General features: G+C 50.0%; 2 long non-coding RNA genes across 2 annotated transcripts; one reads left to right on the top strand and one right to left on the bottom strand.

The window, feature by feature from the left end:
• Positions 1–1363: 1363 nt before the first annotated feature.
• On the bottom strand, positions 1364–7022 carry LOC107033768 (uncharacterized). The gene is made up of 2 exons (XR_012060818.1): positions 6660–7022; positions 1364–1510 (listed from the first exon to the last, which is right to left on the bottom strand). It is a non-coding gene; the product is annotated as an uncharacterized lncRNA (long non-coding RNA).
• LOC140686835 (uncharacterized) lies at positions 6948–10496 on the top strand. Its single transcript, XR_012060817.1, has 2 exons — positions 6948–7320; positions 9603–10496. It is a non-coding gene; the product is annotated as an uncharacterized lncRNA (long non-coding RNA).
• Positions 10497–11432: the final 936 nt, after the last annotated feature.

Here is an 11432-nt window from a genome sequence, read left to right as displayed (position 1 = left end):
TGCTTGTCAAAGGAATGAATTTGGTGAGCCCAAATGTTTGCTCCCTCCCATACGCAGAAAAGCACTAAATTATTTAACTTGAGATGTCTGGTTTTCTTCAGTTAACAAATAATCATTTAATGTTTCAACTACCTGGTCTTTGTTGTAAAACTCCTATATATCCTAGCTCCTCCCCTATCCCTCAGGGTGGTCTGAGAGGCTGTCATCCCCCCAAATAAAACAGAACTCTCAACTTTAAGGCTGTGCATTTATTCCAGTCAACACTGCCTACGTTGTTCATGCCAGGAGCGCAGCATGCGGTACGGGATGGCCAGCAGGCACAGGCTGGGTGAATAAACGAGCTTTCCACTGTAGATGTTATTTATCCCTATTGTATAGGTGAGTAAACTCACAGTCAAGCCAGCAAATGTCAGGTTGTTTGGAAACCTTGAAAGACTCCAGACTAGGGCTCATTCCACTAACCCAGGCTGTTGAATAAAATCCCAGATTTTTATAGATAAAAGCATGCATTAGGGATCCCAGTCCAATCCTTATTTTCTGAATATGAAACCCAGGTCCAGGGAGGGCAACTGACCCCAAGGTTTGCAGCCATTTTAAGAGCAAAACTGGGAGGGGCGGGGGTAAACAGGTCAGTTGGAGAGCGGGTGCTTAGCATCCATGTGGTCTTGGGTTCAATCCTCAGTACTGCCACTTTAAAAAAAAGCAGAACTGCGACTAGAAGTCTGATCTCCAACACCCCATAAACAATGCCAGGACGGACAGTGCCAAACACTCTAAGAGTCATTATTGAAACACAGTGCAGGGAATCTGTTTTGGCAGCAGTCAGTTGCAAATCTAGGGAGACCCAGCGGATCCCAAATGAATGAATCAATTTGATTTTTTTCTCACCAAATGACAACTGTACAGCAAAGATATGCCTGAACCACCCCAGCATTTCAGACCGTGACCTTGGAGCAGATCTTCTAAAGCCATCAAATGTTCAGAGACCATGGCCCCAGCTGACCGCTCACTCATGGCTGTTGGCAGGAGGCAACAGAGGGAGGGAGCCAGCAACCAGTGTCATCTGTAATCTCAGAAACGACATACCATCATCGCTGCCATGGTCTACTGACGACAGACCAACCCCAGCACAAGGCAGGAGCGGACTATGCAAGGCTGTGAGGGCCAGGAGGTGGTGATTACTGGGGAGTGTTTTGGAGATTGGACACCACAGTGACAAATTAGTCTTGATCTTCTGCACTCTGACCACCCAGTGACACTCCTGGGAGGCAACTGCTGCTACCCGTGTCCTCCGTCTCCATGCAAAGACAGGAAGGGGGACCACAGACTGCATCTGGCCTGGAGAAGGATCAATGACGAGTGAACAGTTTGTTACTTTTTATTTTAGAAAATACTGCCAAAAAGTCCTCCGTAAACACTGAAGCCATTTACATTCTGTTCATTAATTCATTAACTCACTCCCTCCTGAAGCATTTTCTTGAGTTTTGAGTTGCATGGGCACCACATCAATCTGAAAGAAAGGCAGTCAAACACCTCTTTTTATTTATTTGTTTATCTATTTTTATTGACATAGTTAGTTTACAGTGTTGTGTCAATTTCTGCTGTACAGCATCTTTCAGACATACACACGTATATATATGTATGAACTGCTGCTAAAAAGTTCCAAAACAACAATGGGTTAAATAAGAAGAATGTTTATTTCTCACCTAAGACTCCTGTGGGAACTGGGAACTCCAGTTCCTTCCATGTGATTACTCTCCCATCTTTGACACACAGCTTCCAGCTCATGTCCAGGATGGGTGCATCTGCTCCCCCCACCACGCCTACATCCCAGCTAATAGGAAGAGAGGAAAGGGAAGAGGAGAGCACATTCCTTTCCTATAGAGCAGGGGTGTGAAAACTATGGCCTGCAGGCAAACCACCTGTTTCCGTAAATGAAGTTTTACTGGAACGCAGGTGCGCACATTCATTTGTACACGGTTTATGGCTGCTTTCCCACTATGAAAGAAGAAACTGTATGGCCCACAAAGCCTAAGATACTTACTATTGAGACCGTTTGAAGAATTATGCCCACACCCACGTTCTTATTATATAAGACATTCATAGGAGGGAAAATGGGGTGAAAGATGACAGGGGCCAAATTAGCAGCTGTGCAGACTGATAGCCTGAGAGCAAGCAGGAATGAACTCTACCAGTTTCTCAACTCCTCTGTAAATCCCAAACCCAAATCAAAATTATAACATTTTTTTTAAAAGCAGGGGGAGAAGGGTAGAGCTCAGTGGTAGAGCGCGTGCTTAAATGCATGAGGTCCTGGGTTCAATCCTCAGTACCTCCATTAAAAATTAAAAATAAATAAATAAATAAAAACCTAACCCCCCCAAATTTTTAAATAAAAAAATAAAATAAAAAACATACTGTTAAGTGAAAAGCAAGCCACAGACTGAGAGAAGACCATTGAAATACATGTAACAGAGGAACTCCTACCCCAAATATATAGAAAAATACAAATTAACAAGAAAAAGACAGACAACACAGTAGAAAAATAAACACAAGCACTTGATCTGGCAATTCCAAAAGAATTATTCCAACGGCTGGCCGGACTCAACAGTGGGTCTAAACTGGCAGAAGAAAAAATAAACAAACGTGTGACAGGTCAGTGGAGATTATGCAGGAGGCCAAACAACAGAGAGATTAAAAATAAAAATAAGTGAAAAGAGCCCCAGAGAAATATGGGGCACCATCGAGCACACCAGCACACGTAAGCTGAGCAGAGCGAGGAGAGAGGGGAGGAGGAGCGGGAAAGATAGTTCAGGGAATAACTGCTGAATACGTCTCAGATGTATTGATGAACAGTAACTGTCACATCCAGGAAGCTCAAGAAAACCCGAGTGGGATAAACAGAAAGAGGTCCACAAACAGACACATTATATTAAAAATGCTGGAAGTCAAAGACAAAGGGAAAACCTCGAAAGCGTCAAAGGACAAAGGACCCGTAACACACAAAGGAGCTCCCGTGAGAGCAACGGCTAACTTGGCAGCAGGGCAATGGAGGCCAGGGAGCGGTGGGGCAACACAGCCAAAGGGCTGAAGACATGCCAACCATCTCAGAGAAACCAGAAAATACTTTCAGATGAACGAAAACGAAGGCACAACGTATGGGTACTTAAGGGATGAAGCTATTGCAGTGCTAAGATGAAAGTTTGTAACAGTAGTTATCTATGATAAGAAAAAAGAATGATCTCAATCCATAACCATAAGGCACTAGTAAAAGAAGAGTAAACTAAACCGAAAGCAGGCAGAGGGGAGGAAGCAATAAACATCAGAGCAGAAATTAGTGGAATGGAGAACAGAAAACAGGGAAAAGCCCACTAAACCAAAGCTGGTTCTTTGAAAAGATCAATAAAACTGACAAATCTACAGCTGGATTGAATGAGAAAAAAAGAGAGAAGGCTCAAATTAGCAGAACCAGGAATGAAATAGGGGACATTGTCGTTGAGCTTACAGAAATTGAACAGGATCAAAAAGAAATACTATGACCACCTGTATGTTAACAAACTACGTAACCCAGAGGGAATAGTTAAACTTTAGAAAGGCACAAACTACCTACATGCTAAAGAACCGCGCGATCTGAGCAGTCCTGGAACAAGGGAAGATGTGGACGCCACCCACAAATGAAAAGCCCGGGGCAGATGGCGTCAAGGGGGAATTCTACCGAACACTGAAGAATCAATACCAACCTATCTCAGGCTTTTCCAAAAACAGAAGAGGAAGGAGCACTTCCCAACTCATTCTGTGAGACCAGCATTACCCAGACACCAAAACCAGGAAAAGCCATCAGAAGAGAACTACAGGCCAATAATCTTTCATGAACATGTATGCAAATATTCTTATTAACATATTAGCAAACCACATCCAGCAAGGTGTAAAAAAAATTACACACCATGACCAAGTCGGCAAGTATGAAGGAAAACATAAACGTACTTTCTGTTTGTGGCTCTTTTTTCTCTTCTGATTTAAAGGACAACTACAGAAAGCAATACATGCACATTGTGTAGATGAAGGCACAAAACCTCGATGTTTCTGTTTGTCTGGAATTTTTGTGTTGTCCAGCATGAATGTCACGCATAAATTTAGGGGCGATGTTAGACAATTCCAGTATTGGACAGTCACAGAAAAATAGGATGAGTTTTCCTCATTTCATTTCTTCCACAACCAGACAACATTTGTGCACCTGCACACTTGGCTTAACAAACCTTGCCAAGGACGGAAATGTATCTTCTCTAGGTCCTGGACTCCCACCCAAGGGTGTGATGAGGGAGAACTTACAACTCCTTACTTAGGATACAGGTACCACGGATCTTGGAAATGTGAATTCCAAAGACATCTAGTCTGCCCCCTTCTTACAAGAAAGACAAGACTGCCAGACACCTGAGACATCCAGGGCTGCCTGCGGGCACTGCCCAACCTCAGGCAGGTTCCCGATGAGCAGGCTGATAGCGAGGTGGTACCAGGGCATCGCCCCTGGGGAAGACCCATCGCCAGCCACCGCGAAGGGGTCAGGAGGCGCCGTCTGGCTTCCTCTAGGTGGACCTGGGCTCCGTGCTTCCCAGCGCCATCTCCGCAACCACTGCCGTCTGCTTCGCACATAGCCTGGACATGCCCCCAGCGTTGAGCTCGGCAGGTGTGCTCGTGCAGCCATCTGCCAGGCAGCTGGCCCTCTGGAGTGGCCTCCCCACTCTCGGCGCCAAGGTCCCGACCCATGCACCCACTGCCCCTGCTCTGCTTCCCCACTTCATCGTCTCCCCGCTCAGGGGGGTTCTGTGCAGCCCCTGGGAGCCAGGTGGCCGGCCACCCAGCCGGTGGCAGTGCCCACTGCCGTCCTGGTGAAGGGGCACACGGAGACCGCGTCATTCTTCACCATCAGCCTGATCAAGGTCACGCCCTCCAAACCGGTCAGTGTCACCTTGCAGAGCAGCCCATCTCCCGGGCGAGCATCCTCACTGCCAACTACATGGTTCTCATCATAAGCAGCCAGTGCCTGGTGACATCGTCTCCTCCCTGCCCGCCTCCAGCAGCATAGTGGGGGACAGGTGGTGTCTTCAATGACTTCATCAGGCCTGGGTGGCCATCTGCTTGGCCCGGTCCCAGCTAGAAATCTGCAGCTATGGCAAGGGGCAGACCGGAGCAGCAAGGAGGACCACACAGAGGCTGGTATGTCAGCCCCAGCCCCCAGCTTTCCTTCAGCCGTTCTCAGAAACATCACAGCCCCGGCTGGGTCCCTTTGCTTTGTCATCTCCGACATGGATGTGTGGTACAGCTGGGGCCACAACGTCTGGCCTGACATGGAGGCCAGCAGCCCTGGGAAAATTACTTCACTTTTGTGTCTTGTCTCTTGACTTTTAACAGCTCTGACGGCTAAGCTACCACCTTGTGGTTGTTTGCAGCTGGCCAGGGAGGACCAGCCACTGGCTGTCAGCTTGCTGCTGGCCTGAGTGGCGTCCCTGCCATGAGTCCCGCTGTGTACACCACGATGGGATGAACACCCACTTGGGACCTTCAAGCACAAGGGGTCAAGTAGCTCAAGGGGGAGCTTCTGGGATGTTGGCAACATTCTCTCCCCTAACTTAGGGACTGGTTACATAAATATTCATGTTACAATAATTTACTAAATTGAACATGTATGTTTTATACATATATATGATCATTGACAATGAGAAAGAGTTTAAAAATTTTAAGAGTCTCACCCTGATAGCACACAAGCCTCAGCTGTGCCTAACCTTGGACTACTTACTGCAGGGAGACAGAGTAACACTTGTCTATTTAAGCCACAATAGAAGAGTATTCTATTTTTTGCAGCCAAACACAATCATAATTACATGTGATCAGTATAATCCTGGCACTTATTCCATAACAACACTGACTTACTCTTTTTACAGGCTGCATTGTACTCCATCACATGAATGTGTCTCATTTTTTAAATAGACCAGTTCCCTATCGATTGCTTCTAGGCTTTGGCTATTCAAACAATGCTCGATTCTATCTTTTTGTACATGCGTCTGTGCACAGGGGCATTACACCTGTAAGACAATTTCCGAGGCCTTGAAGTGCTTGACCAAAGGATTCATGCAAAGGATTAATTCTGTTAACAGATGTTGCCAGCTTGGTTTCTAATGAGGCTGTAAAAATGTACACGCTCACAGTGCCTGTTTTCCCCAGCCTTGCCAGCACAGTGTCCCATCAAAAGCCATACCAAATGACAGTGCAGGACACCAAATCGCTCTCCTCAGGGATCCCCACCACCCTGGTTTTATAGGTAAGTAAACAGATTGCCAAGGATAAGGGACCTACGTTTCCCAAGTTCAGCCCCCACTTCTCAGACCGGATTAATACCCTCTAAGAGCAGATACGGTAACTGCTGCCTGTGTTGTAACAATTATTATTACTCTCAGCCCCATTCTGCAGGCTGGAAGCCATTCCTTCTCGTCTGGTGCAGACGGCGGGACAAAGATGCTGTTCCATCCTCTCTAGCCCATTCCCTGTGGTACTTCCTGCCGGCCCGTCCTCCTTCCCCCTCCCTCCCACCCCCTCCTCTCCCCTCCCCACGGGCCTGTCCCACGAGGCTGCGAGAACTGTGATGGCTGGGCCCGTTCCTTCACCACCTTTTTTGCACACGCCGAACAGGAAGAATGTGTAGCAGGAGAAATCAGAGTCTCCCGCCCCAACTGCATGGGCGCTTCTGCTAGCTGTTCCGGGACCCGGGGACCTGGACCGTCCACTTCCTCTGCCTCGCCTGCAACTCGGAAGGGCGGGTACCAGCGCCTCGAAGGGCTGGGCCGCGAGCAGACGACGTGCGCGCGGCACGTGGCGGCTGTTACCAGTATTACCAAGGGACACGACGCGGACGGCAGTTACGCGCCAGGTACTGTCGTCTCCAAACTCGGCCCTCGCAACACTGCCCGGCTTAGGCAACGTCACCCCATTTTACCTCCAGCCCACTCCATCAGGGGGCAGCAGGGTGGGCGTGGGGGCGCGTTCTCTCACCGGTAAACGGTGACAATGGCGCGGGCCCGCGGGCGCGGGAGGAACAGACCACGGGGACCCTCAGCCCACGCAGGCGCCGCCCCCGGCCGCGAGCCCGCGCCATCCCAATGCGCATGCTCCGATGCCGCCCCAGCCGCGCCCAGCTCGGCGTTCACGTCAGGGCCCCGCCCCCGAGGAGACCCGGAAGCAGAATCCCCCGCGGGTCAAAGCGGCTGTCGCTGCTCAGGCTCCACCGCCAGAGGGCGCGACTGCCGCCTATGTTGGCTCCCGCCTTGCGAGGTACGTCAGCGGGCCGGTCCCGAAAATGAAAGGGTTTGCCGTACAAGATGGCGGCGTCCGCTGTGGCGGTGCGGAACGCTGAGGGGCTTTGCTGTTTCGGGGACACGCGGCGGTCTGGGCGCAGGATTGGCAGCAGGTTCCCCGCGAAGGCCGGCTCCCGCGGAGCTCCCAGGCAGCTCTGTCGGGGGATAAGTGGCCGAGGGCACAAGATGGCGGCGCCCACTGCGCGGCCGGAAGTGGAGGCGAGCGCGCGGCGTGGCCCGCCCGGGGCCGCAGGCGCGGGGCCGTCCCGCGCGGCCTCCCCCGCCCGGCCTTTGTGCTCCGCGTGCCCGGGGCTGCGCGTCAGCGGCCTTCCCTCCCAACGCTTGGGAGGGGCGCTGGTCCCTGAGGCCGACTTCCGCCGCCTGGAGCCCCGAAAGCCGGAGGAACCGGGCGACAGGTTACAGCCCGTCCCTTCGGAGGCGTGTCCCGCCGTCGCTCGAGAGGAGGCGCCGAGCGGTTTCTGCCCTCGTGCGGCACCGGCCCGGGCTCCGCTGAGTGAAAGCGAGCGAAGCGTGGGGAACGCGGGCAGAAGCGCCGCGGTCTGCGGCGGGGGGGGGAGGCCCCGCGAGGGCAGGGCGCGTACGGGCGTGAGGACGCAGGGGGGCCCTGAGGACTGGGAGCCGTCGCCCGGCCTCACGACAAGTTTTGAAAGTACTTAAATGGGTGATTTAAAGACACAAAGTTCTTTTATAAGGTAACCACGAAAAAAGCAACGGGAAAAAAAAATAGTGGGCTTTTTCAGCTGCAAAGACGGTGCTTAATAAAGATTCCTGCCACTCCACTTGTGAGGATAAAGTTTTCAAGGTCAGCACGGTAGTACTTGGGCAGAAGTCGGTGTGACAGCCCGAGCCCTGCTGGACGCTGGGCACAGCGGTTGTCGTTTGCTGCGGCTTGGCCTTCCGGCCCCCCCCCCCCCCGCGTTCTGCGTTTGCGGGCAGGAGGGGCGCGCGGGGTTGGGCCTGGCGCGCAGAACTCACCGAAGACCCGTTTGTTGGTTCGTAAGTGAATGCTGGTCAGCTACAAGCACACGTGTTCTCCGTGGCTTCTGCGGCTGGGGCCTCTTCCTGGGTTCTTAGGCTACCATCGTGGAAAACAGTGGTAGCGCTGAATTAGAGTTTGAAGCAAGTTCTGCCTGCAGATCATCCAGGCATGCTTAAAAAAGTCAAGTACTCGTTTCAGAATTGGTACTGATCTCGGGGATACTTGAACGTGAAAGAAGTGTCCTTCCTGACAGCTGGCTGCTCCTGAGCATTTGCTAGCTTGCCCGGACCGAGCGAGTGGGCGCTGTTACACGTGGGGAGTGTGAAATACGGTAACAGAAAGAGTTGAGCCGAGTGCCTAACCTGTCCTAAGTGCTCGGTTAGTAGCGATTACTATTTTAGGGCAACGCTAAGTTGCTTGACACAATACACTTTTTTACAGAGGTTCGAAAAATATACTAGTTGCACTAAAGATCTTACTATTGTTTATATTATTTTTTATTTTTTATTTTATATTTTAATTTTACTATTATTTTAGAGGCCACATGGTATAATGGAAAGAATTTAGCGCCTTATTGTGTGTCATTAAATTACTTAAACGTTGGAGACGTCAGTCTCCTCACAAGCAAGAGGACCGTGAAAGTAGTAGTTTGACATGAACGTAAAGCACTTGGGGTAGCACATACAGTAGGCACTCAGCAGATGGTCTCCCGTGCTGTAACACTTAAGCCTCAAGGTTAAGGAACAAATACTGCATGCAACTTCTCGGGAGGGGCAGGAGCAGGCGCCGCAGGGTGACAGTTAACTCAGGAAGCCTACCAGGAGAAGCTGGAGGGCCGGCAGTTCTGCTGGCCCCAGGGCCTCGGCTTCCTGTCTCCACCAGGAGACTGCAGACACTATCTGCAGGCCAGACTGTTCGTAGGGGTGCCGCCTGCCAGCAGCCACCTGTGCTGTGCAGTTGCAGCCTCCTCTTTGGAGCGTCACACAGTGCATGCTGCCCAGAGCCCTCAGCCACTATTTCTGAGGCTCATTGCTCATGCTTCCATATTTCACATGAAACATGCGTATATTCAAAATAAAAATTTTTTTAATTGTAAAATACACATAAACATGAAATTTACCATCTTAATCATTTCTAAGTGCACAGTTCAGTGGCATTAAGTACACTCACTGTTCTGTATACAACTCCAGAAGTCTTTGTTTTACAAAAAATGAAACTGTACCCATTAAACAATACCTCTCTATTTTTCCTGCCCCCAGGTCCCTGGCAGTCAGCATTCTGCTTTCTCTCTGTGAGGATGACTACCCCAGGGACCTCATGAGTCATATCATACAGTATTTATCTTTTTGCGACCGGCTTATTTCACTGAGCCTGATTTCCTCAGAGTTCATCCGTGTTGTAGCATGACGATTTCTTCCTTCTAAAGGCAGATGAACAGTCTCTCGCACACACAGGTCACTGAAGAGGAGCGGAAGATGCTACCCACATGTGCCTCGTGGTCACACGGATTCTTTTGAGCCAAAGGCAATCAAGACTCAGCAGTTTCAGGAAAAACTTGCACCTCTCCCTTAAGTGCCTTAAAGAATTGGAGTCGGGGACCAGCCCGCAAAGAAAGCAGTTAGCAGGGATGAGTCTCATCTGAGAGACTTCCCTGCAGGGCAAGGTCGACATCCAGTCAGCGAACACGTGCTCCGCTTTTCCCGTGAGGGGCCTCCTCCCCCGGCTCCAGCCCCTTAGCCTTCAGCGAGGAAGCAGGTCGGCCTCAGCGGCCTGACTGCCTTTGGCTCTCAGATTTTTATGGGGCTTCCATGCATATGAAGTGAAATTTGTTTTTCTCCTGTTAGTTTATCCTATGTCAGTTTAAATATTAGACCAGCCAATGAGCCTAGAGGAATAGAAGGAGGAATTTTCTACTGACACCATGTTTTGTTTATTCCTCTTGTCAGTGGACATGTGGGTTGCGTCTGCATTTTGGCTGTTGTGAATAACACAGCTTTGCACGTGGGGTGCACACATATTTTACCGTGAAGAAACGTCCAATAGGATCAGAGAGAGTAGAGTATGTTTTATGTACTTTTGACCAAGTAATTCTGAATGATAAAAAATGCAACAGTAAGTTACTTACAAAGTCATTAAAAGATCTTAAAGCTATAGTTAGTCACTGTGCATCGGGGGCCTTGAGGCGCCCAGTGATGGGCCACGGGTTTAAGGTTCTGTGACAGTCGTGGTCTTCCTCTCTGCCCTACAATGGGTTTGGGGGATTTTGTGGCTAATCTTGCTTAGAGATGGTGTCAAAAACCTACAGAGTGAGTGCATGAAATAGGAATGGGAGAGCTTGGACAGAGGGCTGTGAAGGGGAGCGTCGGGAGCACCTGCCTAGGGCCCGACGCACTCTGTCGCCTGTGCGCCGTGGGCAGCAGCAGTGCCCATCCCGGGGGCGGCTGTGGCAACAGGTGTGGGCGTCCGGGGGGTAAGGACTCACCTGGCCAATGGTGGGTGTTGCCCGTCCTGGTAATGACGTCCGCGGACGTGGGGAAACGTTCACAGTGTGCAGTTAATCCTTAGAAAGAACGCAGGGAGTCCGGGTGAGGGGCACACGGGGCTTCTCTGTACTCTTCTTGCAACTTTTCTGTATGTTCATCTGAAAATAAGTTTAAAAAACATCAAAATAGCATATGAAGTAGAATATAATTTTGCGGAAACATGTACGCACATGAGAAAGGCATAATTTTACATCAGTGATATGAACTGTGGTTATCTCTGGGCGGTAGAATTACATATTCCCCTCCACTGGTGTTTTTTTTAATTTTCCGCGTTGTTACATGTTTTGTGCATGCATCAGTTTAATAATTTGGGGGGGAAACACTAGCACGTAGGTGAAAACCTTGAGTCTACTAATTACCCAGTGATTGAGTCTAATAATTATCTGATAGAAATATGTGAGACCTTTGATGAAATCGAGTACCATCCACACGCCCCAGGATTTCGCGAAAGGCTCAGCTTCAGGGCAGGGGTGGGCGCTGTGGCACGGGGGCCCCGCCTCGCTGTTGGGTGGGTCCTTCTTACAAGGTTGATGACATCACACTTCA

This window comes from Vicugna pacos, chromosome 17, assembly GCF_048564905.1.
Source record: "Vicugna pacos chromosome 17, VicPac4, whole genome shotgun sequence".
Taxonomy (NCBI): domain Eukaryota; kingdom Metazoa; phylum Chordata; class Mammalia; order Artiodactyla; family Camelidae; genus Vicugna; species Vicugna pacos.
This window is presented reverse-complemented; position numbering and strand designations above follow the sequence as displayed.